Here is a 16,652-nt window from a genome sequence, read left to right as displayed (position 1 = left end):
GGTCGTGCCGTTCGCCAAGAGAAAAGAGGTTTCTTCAAGTGCCTTCGGACGCTTGATGTATGCGACTTGACGCGTGACTCACTATTGAGCTGTGGTAAAAATTAATAAAAATAACGTGGTGCGGTGAGACGGTGGGTGGAGAAGGGGGATGGGTGATAGATTGGGGGGGTGGGGGTGCATTAGGGGACATCAATCGCTCGGGGGTTATTCCAGGCCCAACGGTGGACGAGGTCTTTCATTAGCGAGTCCTTCTTCTGCGTTGATTTATTCGTCTTCGTCGAAGTAATGAGATAATTCGTTTCCTGCGGGCGATTCTCGAATCTCCCGGGATTTCCCCGATATTTCTAGGAATTCTGGGGGTTTGGGGAGGTTTTATGGATTTTTTTGACATCTTGGGACAGCCCCTGGAGTTCCAGAGAGTCACTGGGAATTTTCGGAAGTCAGTTGCGATTTTTCGAGACTTCTGGAGTTCCAGGATGTTTCTGGGGACTTGGGGGAAGTTTCAGGAGACTGCAGGGAATTCCCCGAAGGTGTCTGGAATATCCCTGAGGCTGCCGAATAGTTCTGGGAGTTCCCTGAGACTTTCAGAAACTCCCAAAACTCCTCAAAACGTTCCAGAATTTTTTTAATTGTTTCGCAGGTACAAAAATTCGATAAGTTTTTAGAAAAATTCCAGAAAACCTCTCGATTCATTAAAAATCCTCTGGGATCTTCCAGAACTCCGACAGTTCACATGGAACATAAATACCATCTCTCAAAACGACCGCCCATATTGCCCCGAAAGAGGTATCCACGTCAAAAACCCATAAACACCCAATTTAAATCCTAAAAAGTGTCAACGGCTGTTATATTATTTCTTCCCTCGCGAGGCGTCACGACATTATTACACGGTTCATTAGGGACGCAAGAGGCTCGGAGCGATGTTGGCTGTATGATGGCCCGACTCAGCCAAGACGAAAATGTGGAACGACGGAAAAAAAAAAACGACAAGTGAAAGGTTATACCGGGTATTAGAGCCAACCAGGCGCTTCGATGTTTCCGACGAATCCGGAAAGAGTTGCGCGCGCAACCGGGTAAATTGTGACGAACGATGACGGCAGACGGATTTAATGATTGATACGGGGGAGGGGGGGAGCGAGGTAATCACTCAGGATTTTTGGGTACGTCGGATGAAGCAGTAATTGATGTACTTTTTTGGTGAGTGGAGAACATTCTCACGAACTTTTTTTTTATTTTCAAAATGATTTTTCCGGCTCTCGGCTACCGATGGAAAGAGAGACCCGTTCTGCCCCTTCATTCGAATCTTGAGAGCACGAGGAGCAGTTTGAACAGTAGGAAATAGTTGGAGAGTCCGGGAAAGGGAGAAACCATTTTTTATGTCCGTTAGTAAATGGTTTCACGTGTGGAGAACGTTTTTATGACGATCTGGAGTCACTGAGAGTCAAACGTTATACGAAAAGATGTCAGTGCGCATTGGATTTGGTGGCAGTTTTTATGGATTCCGTTTCCGCGTAACTTCCGCCGGACGATCTCATCTCCTCTCGTCCCTTCCGTCATCACCTCGTACCGTTCACTCCCTTTTTTCGTCCCTTTTTTACTCACCCACTGGCGCACCCACGCGCGATTCTCCGGGTGTATGGAGAGGTAGATGGACATCCGTTTCCTGCGAAAACCATTCGCCCCGTTGTCATCCATCTTTGAATGGACATTGTCAAGTGTAAATATTCTGGAGGTAATTTTTTTGAAAATTTTTACGATTTTTCAGACTATTTATTTCCGGTTGAATTCACGACAGTTCGACACGGGGGCGGAGGAGTCGGAAGACAATTTGAATGCAATTACCAGGGGATGGGGTGTCAATATTGATTGTAGAAGGGGTTCCCAGGGGGTAAATATTGACAAGTGAATTGTAAACAAGGCAATGGTATTGTTCCGTGGTGAAGAGGTGGATTTTTCATTGCTTTTCGAGAAGGAAACCGGAGCTTTCAATTAATTTTTCATCCCTTACGGTGGACACTCATGTTTAGGGTGTCAATAGCGAAAAGGGTTCACTACTGCACCGAGAAATTTTTTTTTCGCCATTTTTCCGGAAATTTCCGATTTTCCAATCGCTGAAAAAATTATAAGTTTCACCCCTCGTCCGAAAAGTGTTTTCCACCCCTGGGATGAGTCAAGAAAAATGATCTCCGCACACGTAACGTAATAACCGATTTTATCCTTTCAATTCTTTACTCGGAAAACCCCCGGGACAATATTTACCGAAATTAAATCGTTATCCCTCCCTTCGACCATAAATAAATGTAATTTGACATGAATATATGCGAATGGGGGGAGCGGGGGTGGGCAACACATCTCCGTCATGAGACATGTGGAATCTGCTGACTCGTCATGCTGAAGAAAGAAAAGGAATATTCCCTTCTGCCTCGAGTTAAACCTCTCGCATGGCGAGAGATCGACTGTTGTACACACCATTGCGGTGACATCTTTATCGTACCGCGGAGAGCTCGGCTGCCACCTTGGTCCTATCTCCGGTCATCCGAAAAAAAAAAATACCCATCACCTCGTGCTCCGAAGGTACTCTTTAGTCCCAGACTTTCATTTCTCTTTATCATTTTTTAGTTCTCACTGATGGGCATGACTCGGGCATCGGCCCTGAGCGACTTGTCTCACCTATTCGGGGCTTTTGTCGGTGCCTAGGGGTCAAACAGTTCATTCGTGTACCCAATCCTGTGGGAGAGATCAATTTTTATCGACTTATTTCGAGATACGAACTGAAAACACAAATCTGAGGGGATTCGATTTTTTTTTTGTGTGAATTTCACAGAGAAATACATTTTGATTTTTTGGGACCGAGTTAACAATTCAATTTGGGACTAGAGAAAATTTTTTATCAGTCTATTTTAATTAGAAGTTAATTAATTGATTAATTATTTTGTGCTCGATAATATTTCGAGTCGTGTAACAATGGCTTCGGGCACTTGACTGGAATGATAGGAAAATTTCTGTAAAAAATTCTCCTGCAAAAATATTTTTGAAAAATTCGTCCGAGAACTCGAACATCGTAGACGCGATGGCAATGTTCACATGCCAGGAATTCCTTTCTATGGTTCGAGTGACGTCTTCACGTGTGGCTCTCTCAGGAGCGAGAGGGATCATCATATGAGGGGTCCGGTGAGAAATCGAACGCCCGGAGGAATGCCATCAGGCACAGCACCAGCCCCCTCATCCCGCGCGTTAATGGTCCCACTTAACGTCTCAACCTGCGGATCTTCCACCCCCTTTACCCCTCCATCACCATCAGAGGAACTTTCTCACTTCAATCTGTCTTGCGCGGGGCCTTTCTCTCCTTTTCCCGTGTTAATAATCGACAATATTTATTACGGATTCGTCATGGCTCGAGTCTAGATGACGACCAGTTGAAAATTACGAGAAATTTATTTAACTCGTCTACGGGGATTTATGGGGGTGTTTTTCAGGAGAGATTTGTGTCTTAATCTCGATCACACGGTCTACAATATTATCACAATTTTTCGGTGAACGAAGTTCGTTCAATTCTCTTTATAAACAATTTAAATTCAGGAAATCGATTGATTGGTTATCAGCGAACTTTTTAAATCGATTACGATTAATTTGGGTTAATTGGCGAGGCTTTTGATGATTGTTTGATGCGAATGGTCGAGTTCTCCCCTCGAAACTCTTGTTACCATCGAAAATAATTGAAATGGATTTGACAAAACGGAAAATAATGAGCGAAATGAAATTTCTTGGAAATTACTGTGGGGTATTTATACGAACGAGCGGACGCTGCATATATACGTCCTCCGGGGATAACCCGAGTTCACAAAAGGGGTTGACGATGAATCGCCTCCGGTGAGGGCAGCAGCAGTGGACAAATGGGGACATTAAGTCGCTTTTGCGGTCACCAAGGGGAAGGGGGTGGTTTTTTTTTTCTCATTTCTACACGGAAGAACTCACCCGCGGATGACTCTATGTGCACCCCCTCGGGGGGGAGGGTGAGACTGTCCGATCGCAATCGAGTTCCGGTCGGAAGCCCTTCCCTCCCGGACCCCATAGATATCCTATCTCGACGAGATTATCCGGACGACCAGGGCTGTACCTAATTTCTGGGTAATTTTTATCAATTCGGGACTCCCGGCGAGGGGGGTGACACGGGGTGAAAGTGATCCTGACGTTAAAGGGGGGGGAAGAGAAAAATTCAGAGGAAATTACCGTATCGGTTCGGGAAATTTGGGGAACGATCGGTAATAATTTCTTAAACGTTCCATTAAAATTGAACAATCGTTTGGTCATTTTTCGCAAACGGTTTAGTTACTGTTCCCTGACATGAAATAAATGCAGACACATTTTACCAACCGGTGTGGTAATTTTTCCCGGACGAAATCCTCACCGTCGGGACCATCTCCCGACGATCTTTCGCCGATTTTCGCGGAGATTTCTAAAATATATTGCGGAGAGAAATATTTTCTACGCGGGTTCCTCTTCGTGTGGTAATTTCGGGACACCCGTTGCACTGACTGCAGGTATATCGTTGGTATGAGACAGCCAGGGCGGGGGAGGGAGCTGGGGACCTGTCACATTACGGAGTGGAATTTATGCCCGATGCCCAGCGGCGTGACAAGTTGCCCCTGATGAACGGCCCCGCCGCGAACTCTTGGCCCTGTGCAACGTGCCGTATAGTGGTGAAGGCCCTGAAAATCACCTCGGCCGTTTTGCCTCGCGAAATTCGGTACCAAATAGCCATTGATTTTTTTAATCCCCCTCATCAATCTCCGATAAAAAAAATATCGGCGGACGTTAACTCGTTAAATGAATATAAACCGCTAAAAACTGGATAAATTTATTTATTACGGAGGGATGAAAGACCTGGGCGAAAAATTCCCCGCAATTTTCACGAGGAGAAAATCCTTTCCCGATGAATTCATCAATCATTACTCATTTTTAAATGAAAATTCTGTTCGGGAATTGAGGCAGTGGCCGGGAATTATGAATTAACAGTTCGAGGAAGACGTAATGGCGTTGCAAAAGGTGGCGAGGAACGGGCAGTTGTGTTTGAAGAATTAAAAAAAAAACGTTGCAAAATTCTCATATGATTTTAACGCCCCTAACCTCCCGCAAGACACGGCGAGACCGTCGGGAGAGTCGGCGTGCCGCGCAGCGATAAACACGACAAGTTACGATTTCTTGGAGTCGGTTATCCGCACAAGCCGTTAGCCTTCTCCGAGAGCTAACGCCCCGCGTAGGTGTTGTATTGGCTGAACTAACCCACACGCACCCAGTCAGCCATATGTCATCTTTGGAAATTGGTTAATTAATTTTTTAGATATTTTAAGCCTTTTCTTTCCGAACGAAGTGACCCCTCGGCCTCCCCCTGTGCCCTTGCAATCGGCAAAATTCAAATTCCGGTTTTTTTTTCGGCGTCAACCCCTTGTGATGCGAAAAATCGGGACTGCGACATGCGATAGCGCGTGTGGATGCGAATTTTTTCCAGTTTATCGCGCGAAAAATTACACGATCTCCTGACAATAACCACAACCCACTTGTTTTTTGTTCTGAGGCTTCGGAGGAAGGGGGAAGAGAAAGTCGGGTTTATTGGGGATGAAAAGGGCTAAGGGACGACACGTGCGCAGTCTCTGTGCGTCATACTGTCGCCATGTGATAAGTCGTCACGGGGATGGAGCTAATCCGTCGTTGTTACGTCAAAACCAGACGTTTTCAGGTCTCAAACTGCGGAAATGTAACGTCAGATGGAAGGGTAAAACCTTTTTCTTTGTTCACCAGGAAAATTCCGGTTCACGGACAACAAATCATTTTTTTTTATCATATGGGACAGTAATTTATAGTAAGATGTTCAATGTGGACTTGGAATTTTTTTTTTAGTCCCAAGTAGGGGGGCTAGACCAATAGGCAGACAGCGCCAAAAAAAAAATAACAATTTCAACTTGTTCCCTTCCACGTCAGTGCAATGTCGGCGGTCTGCTGGCACAGTATGTGCGCAGGGCAGTCCCTCGCGAGGGCGATGGTATGAGGATCCAATAAAAATCGATAATTTGAATTTTTTAAAGTCGTTTTCGGGTACAAAATCAATATTTTGCATTCGACAAAGTGACTTTCTCCCTCTCCCTCTCTCTCTCTCTTGTCAGTTCCAAATCTTTTCGTTTAATTTATATCAAATATATTTCAGCAAAAGCATAAATATCCGACGTTGACATTAGCGTCGCCATAAAAATAATTCAAAAATTCCGCATAACTTAAAAAATCAAATTAGTTTCAATGAAATCGAGTGACAAATCTCTCAATTATCGCTGGCATTTCGCAAACGTAAGCTCTCAACTTCAAACACGAAATCTCCCGTTACACCTTCTGAGAAATGTTCATTTCGCGCAAAAAGAAAATAAATAAAATAAGAGAGAGAGAGAGGGGAAAAAAAAAATTTGTGTACCGGGTGTAGAGCGCTAAAGCACCGCTGCACGTGCAGTTTATATTGTACACACATGCAGTGGTGCCACAAACGACGCGCGAATGTTCAAAGAGCGTCAAAGTAGAAATATGGACGACGAGGACAGAGTCAGACTCATGTGGGCAACAGTGGAGGAGGGAAATACAGAAAATTAAAGAAAATATATGTACGTTAGTGTGTTTGTTGATGGGTGTCCCTCTGTGCTGGCTTGATGTCGGCTTACAACGAAGCAACATTGGTGTCGTGTTGCTTTGTTACTTGTGCTCCGACACGGGCCATATTGGCATTAGGTCTGCATTCTGCTAAATCTATTTGCTTACTTCTCGGTTTTAAATCAGGGAATCGTATTCCGTATCACTGTCTCTTCTAAAAACCCGTTGATTTTCGAAACGTCCACCTGGCAGTTCTCAATCAGTTAATTGTAACGAGGTTTGTCTGTGTCGACGTTCGTGTAAATATTTCATAACAAATCGTTAATTGAAGAAATCATGTGAGAGACTTTGGAAAAAATTGGATTCACCGCGAGTCAGTTCAGTAAATTTTGTGGAGATTTTTTATATAAATTGGGTCAATCCCTGATCACCTGTTGATCCTGCCAAATAAACTCGTTGACCCTATCCCTTCGAAATTAGTAAATTAGTGGAGACGCGGGGGAACGACCGTGGGAGGGGCTGAGAGTGTGATGAGAACGCAAAACTACCGTTCGCCTGGTCTTCTCGTTATCCCGAGGTAGATACTAGCCACCTTGAAAATATCATCCCGGTTTGCTACGCTTCCTCATACCGAATTCATGAGATATAATGAGTTTTTTCGTCTAGGTGGAATTTTGGGTTTCGGTGGATGGAACGTCATCACGTTCCAAATGAGATTTTCCGCTCGTTGTTTTTCCCGAGTTCCTCAGGCCCTAAAACAATGGATTTGAAGTCAACAGGGTAAACAAAACGTTCAAATTCTCCAGATGTTGAATGACCTTGTGTTTTGAAACATCTAATTATGTCTAGTAAACAACCTCTCCCCCAAATCCTGTGGAATTGGTTCGACAATTTGATTAAAATTTTGATAAAACTCCGACCGCGAGTTGTTACCTCGTCCTGATGCTATCCAAGACCACGTTGGACTAACATCTGGAAATGAGGTTCATCTGCAGGTGAGCTATCACAGGACACACTCTTCAACTGCTTAGCAGACTCCCTTCAGGACCATCTCCAAAGATCGAAATACTTTGACCTTCCTCACACCCCGTCTGAATAATTAATCAACCCATCCCCGACTGCTGGACCTCCAAGTATCTCCTGATAACCAATAATTAATTAAAAAATCCTGAAAGCAGACGTCCTGCAAAGCTTCGCACTACCTGGACCAGCAGGAAGCTGACGAATCCTCATATTATCCCATACCTGGCTCTGGAAGTCCGAAGGTAATCTGGTTCCTGGCAGTGTTTGGGTCGTAAAATGTCCTCTCAGTGAGGGTGGACATTTTTATGGTGACCCTCCATTGTGTCGCAGGGCACCCTCGGTGAAACCCTGGGCGTTATGACGCGTCAGTCGTAGCTCCAACTTCGACTTTTTCCTTCTCCCTTTTCTCCAAAATTATCCCAAAAACACTCGCTCTCATTTCACATTAACTCTCGATAGATGGGAATCCCGGGAACGATGATGATGATGATGAGGAATGATAGTCTGGGTGGGTATCATTCCAGGGACTCAGTTGCTAGGTATCTGATTTTTTGACAGACAGACCGATGAGGATCGAGGATGTTGCAGGGACTTCAAGTGCCGAAGGTATAGATTCGAGATAGATGCGCGGTGGTGAATGATTGAAGGGGGAGGTAGGGGGAGAGGGCTGGATAACACTTGGAATATGAGGCCGCAGCTCCCCCGTTGCGATGCCGGTTGGACTTCAAAGTGCTCGGGGAGCTTCATCATCGATAGGGTCCCTGATCACTGCCGACAGATTAGACGCCTCGCTTCATCCTTCACCAGGCGTTTTCATCTCAGTTTTCTCTGAAGTCCAGTTGGTTATTTGTCTAGCTCAGCTGAGGGGTTTTAATGTCTTCTTAGGTGGAGGTGGGAGGATTGATGGTGTTGATGATTGCATTAGTTTTGGGAGGTTTATGGAAATGAAGATAATGTGCTTCAGCTGTTACGAGGCGGGACCGGACGATATCCTGAAGACCTGCGCCGAACTTCTTGCGGAGGGTGACGGAAGGACGACGTCGCTGATTGGTTGAGGGGGAAACGGAATCGATCATCGGCGGAAGGAATATCGCATCAAAAGTCCAGCTGAGTCAGCTGATCTGGTTGAAGGTTCTCTCTAATTCTAATTCTCTTCGAATTATTTGAGACCTGGGGAAGGTGTTCCTGGTGAATTTGGAAGTGAAGTTCTGTGGCGTCAGCTAGCTCAGTTGGTAAGTATGCTCGGCGCGATACTGGCAGACCCGGGTTCGACTCCCGGTCGAGCTAAAGCGCAAATTTTTTCTCTAATTCTAATTCTTTTCGAATTTTTTTTATCTTTTTGTTTCTGCCGATGATTGCGATTGTCGGTGACCTGACTGATGCCCTCGAACGTTCTGGAACGTCACCGTCAAGGCGAGAGGCTTCGTATTCGTCAACAAATCGCCCGATGCCGCATCTAATCGGCTTAGGGTTATCCACCTGTCGCCCTGGGTCTAGTGTCTACCGTTCTACGAGCGAAAGGGTGTCTCAGGCAATCTCACCAGCCCTTCACCAAACACGGTATATCCGGACTGATCAGTTTTGCCAAGAGGCCTCTCGAAATGTATATAGTGGACAACAAAATCCGTTTGAGAGCTGGCGGAATGCACAGGGTCAGGCTGGAAAAGCGTGTCCAAAGTGCTATATTTTCTTCGAAAAGTGCACCTGCTGCAGGTATAATGCTGAGGCACAGTTTTGAGTCCCTCTTTTGCGGTGAAGATACACCATTTTCAGGTATGATTTTTCGCACCGACTAACTGACCATAAAATTTTCATGACCCGCCGGTGAAGATTTAGGTGTGAAAATATTTTACGAAACAGGATTGTTTATTGATGAATTTTAGGGCTCCTGAGGGCTTGAAAAATGGTCTCTGATAGTCCGGGAGGATCCTGACTCCCTATGACATTTCGATTTTTAGACGCTCAGGCATTGATTACGTTCATAAATCGATTCGACACCAATAAAAATTACACTTCCACAAATTGACGAATAAAATCTCTCACGAAATTCAAGCGATGGCGATCGAGACGAGTAACTTGTTGGTTTTCCACGAAAACTTTTCCCCGCAAATCCACAACTTTCGCTCCCTGAAACTTCTTGGATTGAATAAAGGTGGGAAAGTTTTAGTTTCGATTTATACACTCCTAGAATTCGAGGCACTCACAGTGCCCTCAGAGTGACTCATCGAGAATCGATTTTTAGTTCGCCCGGAGTGAGAGTGAGGTGGGATATAGCCAAACGAGAACTACCGTTTCAAATCGCTGCCAAAAAATTCATCGCCCCCGGGAGGAACAAAATAACGATAACAATGAAATTGCAGGCTGTCGAATTTTCAGCCGTGAAACTTTGGAAATTCCGTGAAATATCTTCGCACTTTGGCGCGCGTAAGATCGCTTAATTATATTTTTAGGGCGGCATCCCTTTCAGGTGCACGATATTACAATGGGAGAAACGTGCGTCGGCAGGTTTTGCGTAGGGATTCATTATATCCGCCGCATGTACAGGAAAAATGAGAAGTTACTGAAAATTCATTTCATCGCGGGGTCCGGACGATGCGGCAAATACTGAACGCCATTTTATCCCTCCGCTTGGATCAAAGTGCACTTTAATATTTATTAAAAAATGTTCTCTCCCTGTTTGATGAAATAATTATCTGCCGCAAGAGTTCATTCATTTAATACACGATATTCCGGGGAAGAAAAAAATCACCGATTCCAGACGCGCTAATAGTCGCCTCGAGGCCGAGGAAGCGAAAAAATTTTCCAAACAATTTAGGCAAACAGAACCGAAAAACCCCGAGCGATTTCTCCAGAAATTTGTACTTCTCACGAGGATGCCATGAAATATCTATCCTCTGTCTCCTCTTCCCTCAAATATTTTTCTCGCTATTCGAGGTATGGGCGCGTGTATAATAACACAACTTCGAGGGGCAGACGGGTCGTTGGGGGGATGCAAGGAGGCGCTATGGCGATAATTATTGAACGCCCACGGGGACCTCTCGAGGAGTGTAAACCTCGTTATCTGCCAAGAGACGTTGCAAATAGCGCAGAACCTTGTGCATATAGACGGTGTTATGGTGCTGGAAAAATACGGCATGACGATTACGTCGAATTAGTGAGATTTTAAATGTCGCTGAAAAACAAGTCATCGGAGATTGCCAAAGCTAATGATCCGCACGTTGAAATATTCTCGAGTTTTCAGGTTCAGGAATTAATTGAATGTTGCATATTTATGGGGTTGTTTCCGCAATTTTTTTTTACGTGGTCTAATGACGTAAAATATTTGACAAAATCGAGTGGGTGAAAGGGGGAATAATAATGGGACTCTGGCTGGTTATTTCCCCCCAGCGAAATCATTTGAGATAACTACTGTTTCCAGATCTTTTTAAGGCCCAGAAACTAACGCCCAGATCTCCCGATAACCTCACAGGCCTCTCGACGGACCTCGGTCAGGTCGAATCGCTTACAAATATATCGACTCGACCTGTCAGTGAAATAGAAATCAGTAAAAATTACGGTACGTTTATGTACTTTTTCCCTGACCTTTCAGGACAACTGACCCATTTTTTTTTTCCAACCAGGGGTGGGGTCCCTCGAAAAATCAAACAACTCATCTAGAAATATTTGACGATGTTCAGCAGATTTATCTCGTCGCAAATGGCAAATGGGGCACGTGCTTACCGGTGCATCCCGTTGTGTACATAAACAGCGAAGCGGCCCATCGATAAATTGCGACTTCCGCCGACGTTTCGGGCCGCGTGTAATTTCCTGCCGGTCACCCTGGACGCACCGATAACGTTCGACGTACCACCGAGGCCATGTTCTGTGTGTGTTTTGCCGCATGCATGCAGTTTCACGGAGGAGAGGGAGACGTTAATATGGAGGTGGTGATGAAGTGCAAGAGGAGAGGGAGAGAGAGAGTTACTGCCGAGAGGGCCAAGTGGTGCTCGGCGTGCGCATCATCGGGCGGGATATATTCCCCAACGGGGGCGAACGACGATCGGAAATTGGCCCGATGACATTGATTAAAAGCATTTAGTAAACGTGCACTTCGACAATCAGGTAATTATTAATTGAGGTGGGTGTGGGGCTCCAGGAGGATTCCATCAGACTGACGCAGGTGATTCATCACCGGGTGCCCTCAATATCGAATTCTTATGATCGGTAAAATCGCGGTTTGTTGCTGGTTAAATTACCGTACGTCATTTACATTTTTATTGCACCCTCTTATTTTTTTTCTGATGGGGTACGTGAGGCTGTACTTGATGTTGACTGAGTGGCCGTAATTCTCGTGCCACCTCACTGCCAATCAACAGCCATTCACTCCTTCGGTTACGCTCGGGAGCTCAATTAAGCGATACAAAACCTGATTAAATGAATTTTGAAAATAATTTCGGAAAAGGGTTTCTTTGGGGGTGGATGGAGGGATAAATTCCTGTGCTGTGTTACAATCGCGGGGGAAGGTGCAGGACTGAGTAGAATTACTGTGTCGACTAGAAAATTTTTTTTATCGGCTGAGGAAAACTTCTATATCGACCTCGGTAAATTCAAAGTCTGTTTATTAAATTTTATGAAGCCCCATATCATTAATTAAAAAATTTATTACAAAATTTATGGGTCACGATCAACCCCTTGTTCCGTCAAGTTTTGTTAGAATAATTAGACTTGAGGGGGTAATTGTTATGATAAAACTAATCTTCAACCCTCGTTTCACCCCCCCAAATCTAATTTTTAGCAAAAATTTATTTTCGTGGACCGATTATTCCATTGAAAAAAAAATCGGGGAAATACTGAATCAAATACAACTTGGCGAACCCCCACCCAAAAATTTCCAGATTGAATAAATGATTGATTACCCATAATTGATTAACGCAACATCATCCCCCTGAATTACCCGAAGAATAGGTGCGGAGTGTCATCGAGGGAATTCGACTCGGTGGGATTTCACAAGCGTGACAAAAGGGTGGGCCCTCCAACGCACAAGAGGACGGGGTAGGGGGGTAAGGGTGTTGCGGGGGACACCCCTATTTTCGTCCATCTCCCGGACAAAATATAAATTCGAATGACGAGCCAATAAAATATTTATGGAATACGCCCTGGGCCCAGCACTATAACTGCTGCGGTGTCTCATACCAGAGCTCGAATTGCCCCTGCACCCCCTCCACCCCTACCGCGCGTGGAAAATACTCCCCAGTGGTTACACGATGTTTACCCTCACGCAAATCCCCACGAGTTCGTTCTAGCGTGTATATGCTCGCTGTCTGTATTCATTTGGGGATGAATTTTTCACGTAAAACGCTCAAGTACATCATTAAACGTTGATCCTATTACATTTTTCATCCCTTCAATCATTCATCATTTTATCGGTGGTGTTTCCGGTGAGTGGAATGCGCCGATTTTCATCCCCGGATTTTTCAATTGGGTACGCAAAGTCCCTCGTAAAATTTGACAACGATAATGAGCCTAAAAATATTAATAATTATTTAAAACATAACTGCGGACTCTGAAGGGGTTGAAAAAAAATTTAATATACGAAGAGAAAAATTCTTGAAAAATTTCCACTTTTTCAGTGAATTTTCCGGAAAAGCTCCCGAAAAATTATGGAACATTCAATAAACAAATGCGTAACTGACTCCGTGAGTCTCAATGTTAATAACAAGTTTATTAAATTCCTCACACACCTTAAACACCATAAAATGGTTTCTACGTGGTACGAGTGACAGCTGGGTAACACAGGGGTGAATTTGTTGTCTACCACACGCGGACAACTCGCTCATCTCCAGCAGATATGTCCTCATGGGATAATCCTTTCTCAATTGTCACACCAAACGATTCGCTCTGCCCCGACGCAACTCGTGTACATACGGTTTATTAAAAACTCGTTGTGCATATGAAATTGTTAACAAAAAGGGGGCAGAAGGGGTTGTGAGAATGGTAAGCCGATTAGTGCAGCGTTAAAACGGTTTATTAATCGACGCACTTTCCTCCAATCGTTCCCCGTCCATCGGACTATTAACAGACAGGATACGCCTGCCAACATGACGCCGACTCTCCGCCAACATTGCGCAAAAATCTTGGGAATAATTACGTAGCCTCCACGGCGACAAAAACCACATAAATACGGAATAATTCAATCAATCATTGAGTCGCCATTTTCTAACCCATCGCTGAATCTGATATCTCATAATTCTTATCAAACGATTCAGAACATAATTCCATTACGATGAGCTCAGATAATTTTTCACCTCAAAGAAAAATCCTATCATTCTAAATCATTAATGACAATTGTTTAGTGCCACAAACAGAGATTAATCGGTCATCGATCGAGAGATCGATAAGGTCATGCTTGGTATATCCATTAAAGTCCGAACGTCTCTATTAGATTCCGTTAATACCCAACATCCACCCACGGTACCGTGTCCGTATCGCTCGTCAAGATGAGAAAAAAGCCACTCTGTCGTCATTTGTATTATTCCTCGGCGTCGCCCATTGGGGGTCAAAGAATGCCGCGTGTCATTGACGTCATTGGTCATACAACACCTTCGCGCCCCTTCATTCCCGCTTGTCATGTGACCACAACAATTTTAATCTCACAAGAGTCTTTAGCGCGATGAGAGAGTAGAACATTTTCTGGGTCAACGATTTCTATTTTTCAATTTTCATCATTTTCATCAATGTTGGCCCACCCCCGGCCGACAGTCGGCCACTTGTCACGCCCTTCTAGGAGATTCATATTTTCGTATTACGTGCGAAAGCATAAAAAGTTATTGATACGTCAATAAAAAATTACGAAATTCCTCCCATAAAATGACAACTGGGGAACAGAAACCAGCGCCCGGAGGTGCTGTATACCTGTACGTGCCTGACCCCGGTATCTGTGTTGGTGAGTGGCACTCCCGGTGCTACAGATCCCCCGGTTGGTAGTGAGGAGCCCCTCGGTTTGTCAAACGACCCTCCGGTGTCGCTCACAAGACAGCAAATTTGTCTTAGATAAGCAAAACAAGCACTCGACGAGGACCGGACCCCTTTCTCCTCCCCCACTTGAGGCCCAATTCCCCCTCCCCCGATTGCAATAATATTATCCGAATTAGTGAGGGGTGGAATTAGCATTTTGGAATTAATCGTCATTGGTCTATGTGGACCACTTCTAAATATAAAATTAGTATTTATGACTAAACATGTGTATGCGCTATTCTCTGGTACTTTTGTCTTGGTCTTGTTGGTGCCGTGGGTCCTTGTGGTTTCCAAGTTGCCATATCGCCGGATTAGCATAAATTATATTTTATCCTTCCTAGAACGTCCGTCTTCCTCGGTTTGGCGCGTATTTATGGTGCCCATATATTCGGGACAGGATCTAACGCGGGAGAACAAAATTCCTCGGTTATTGATACAGATGTAGATGCATTGGATCGAGAGGCCATTTTATTGGTTTTTTTTTACTCCAGTATTTCTTGGGGCCTTTTGTCGGATTTTGTATTTTTTTATTTTCACTTTATGGCTCTTGTGGCTGGAGGAAAATTATGGCTGACCTTGGGGATAAATACGGGGGATTTACATATGTAAACACTTCATTAGAGGTGGACGTAAATGGCGGGTGAGCAGAATTGATGGGTTTTATCGATTCGAGTTCATTGAATCTTTCGGAGATTGGAATTATTCAATTTGAAGGGGGGGAGGGCATTTCAATTTTCATTGAGGTGAAGGATTTTTTTTAATCTTCGCGCTATCCTCGATGTTGTGATAAATGAATGTCTAGTTAAAAGGGGCGGGGTAGAAAGGGGTTTTTTCAGCAGAGGTTTCAAAGGTGCCCTATTTCAAGTTTATTCAGGGGGAATATTATTTGAAAATGGATAAATTTTTTTAACCGGTGGCTTTAGAAATTTTTGATTAACATTATCGAGAGGGAAATTCAATTCTGAATTTTTTAAGTGAATCCTCGCCAGAATTTATTGATTCAATTTACACTGAAAATTGGTTTGAACGTCTGATTCTCAAATGGGAGAGATTTATATAAAAAATATTTTATTGGAGATAAATAAATTGCGGAAAGGGGAGGTGATGGGCTTTATCTGTTTGCGTGCGTTGAATCATTCGGACAATGAAATCATTTGATTTGTGAAAGTGAAGGGCGAAAGTAGTTTCCAATTTTCTCACAGGTACGACACTTTTTATATCGCGACCTTACGATTTTTCGTAACAACTAAATCTTTCTATTGAGATCCTGGAGGTGTAAATCAAATTTTCCAATAGATAATTTTCACTCGTATTTGTATGATTTTTTTGATTGCCCCTGTCCCATCACTATTTTGATTTACATGGGAAATTGCAAAAAAAGGTGATAATTTTTTTTATGAATTTTATAGATTCAATTTTTTTGTGAATCCTCAATCTCGTTTATGCGATGCAGGGGAACGCATGCCCCCTGTCGCAGTGCACGAGACCCCAGGAAGCTACCGAGGGTTATTTATTTGACCGTTTAACGGCCGAACATATACGGTTTACAACCTGGGACGTGGTCTGAGTCCCTGGGATGCCCCTTTTGTTTTTTCTCATGGTTAGGAATTTCGTTGTCATTCTTTTTTCGTTTATGTTTCACTATCGATGACTCGTCTTTGACGCATATTTTCAAGATTTAACGAACGTAAATAAAATATTAATATATCACGTGAATCGTATTTCACATCTGGAGAGATTTTATTGCGTGGTAAAGTGAAAATCGTAAATGGAAAATGAGGAAAAAAATATCGACGAGAAGAAAAGTCCTGCGAATGTCAGATTATTTCGCATGTTAAATTCAAAAAAAATCCAGAGCCGATGGATTTTTATTTCCAGAAGTTTTTGGATATTTTTTAGGCAATTTATGAGGATAACTTTATAATTAAAAATTATTTTGGACCATTCAAATATCGTAATTGTAATGATTTGTTTTTCATTTTGGCCCCAAAAGTCAGCGAATCAAA

At 43.7% G+C, this 16,652-nt stretch overlaps 1 protein-coding gene across 2 annotated transcripts in view; it reads right to left on the bottom strand.

The window, feature by feature from the left end:
* Nucleotides 1-16,652, bottom strand: part of LOC135171156 (transcription factor Sox-2) — a 63,260-nt gene that overhangs the window by 11,739 nt on the left and 34,869 nt on the right. The window lies entirely within an intron of this gene.

Source organism: Diachasmimorpha longicaudata, chromosome 18 (genome assembly GCF_034640455.1).
Source record: "Diachasmimorpha longicaudata isolate KC_UGA_2023 chromosome 18, iyDiaLong2, whole genome shotgun sequence".
Taxonomy (NCBI): domain Eukaryota; kingdom Metazoa; phylum Arthropoda; class Insecta; order Hymenoptera; family Braconidae; genus Diachasmimorpha; species Diachasmimorpha longicaudata.
The sequence above is the reverse complement of the archived record's forward strand: the minus strand, read 5'-3'. Positions and strand labels throughout refer to the sequence as shown.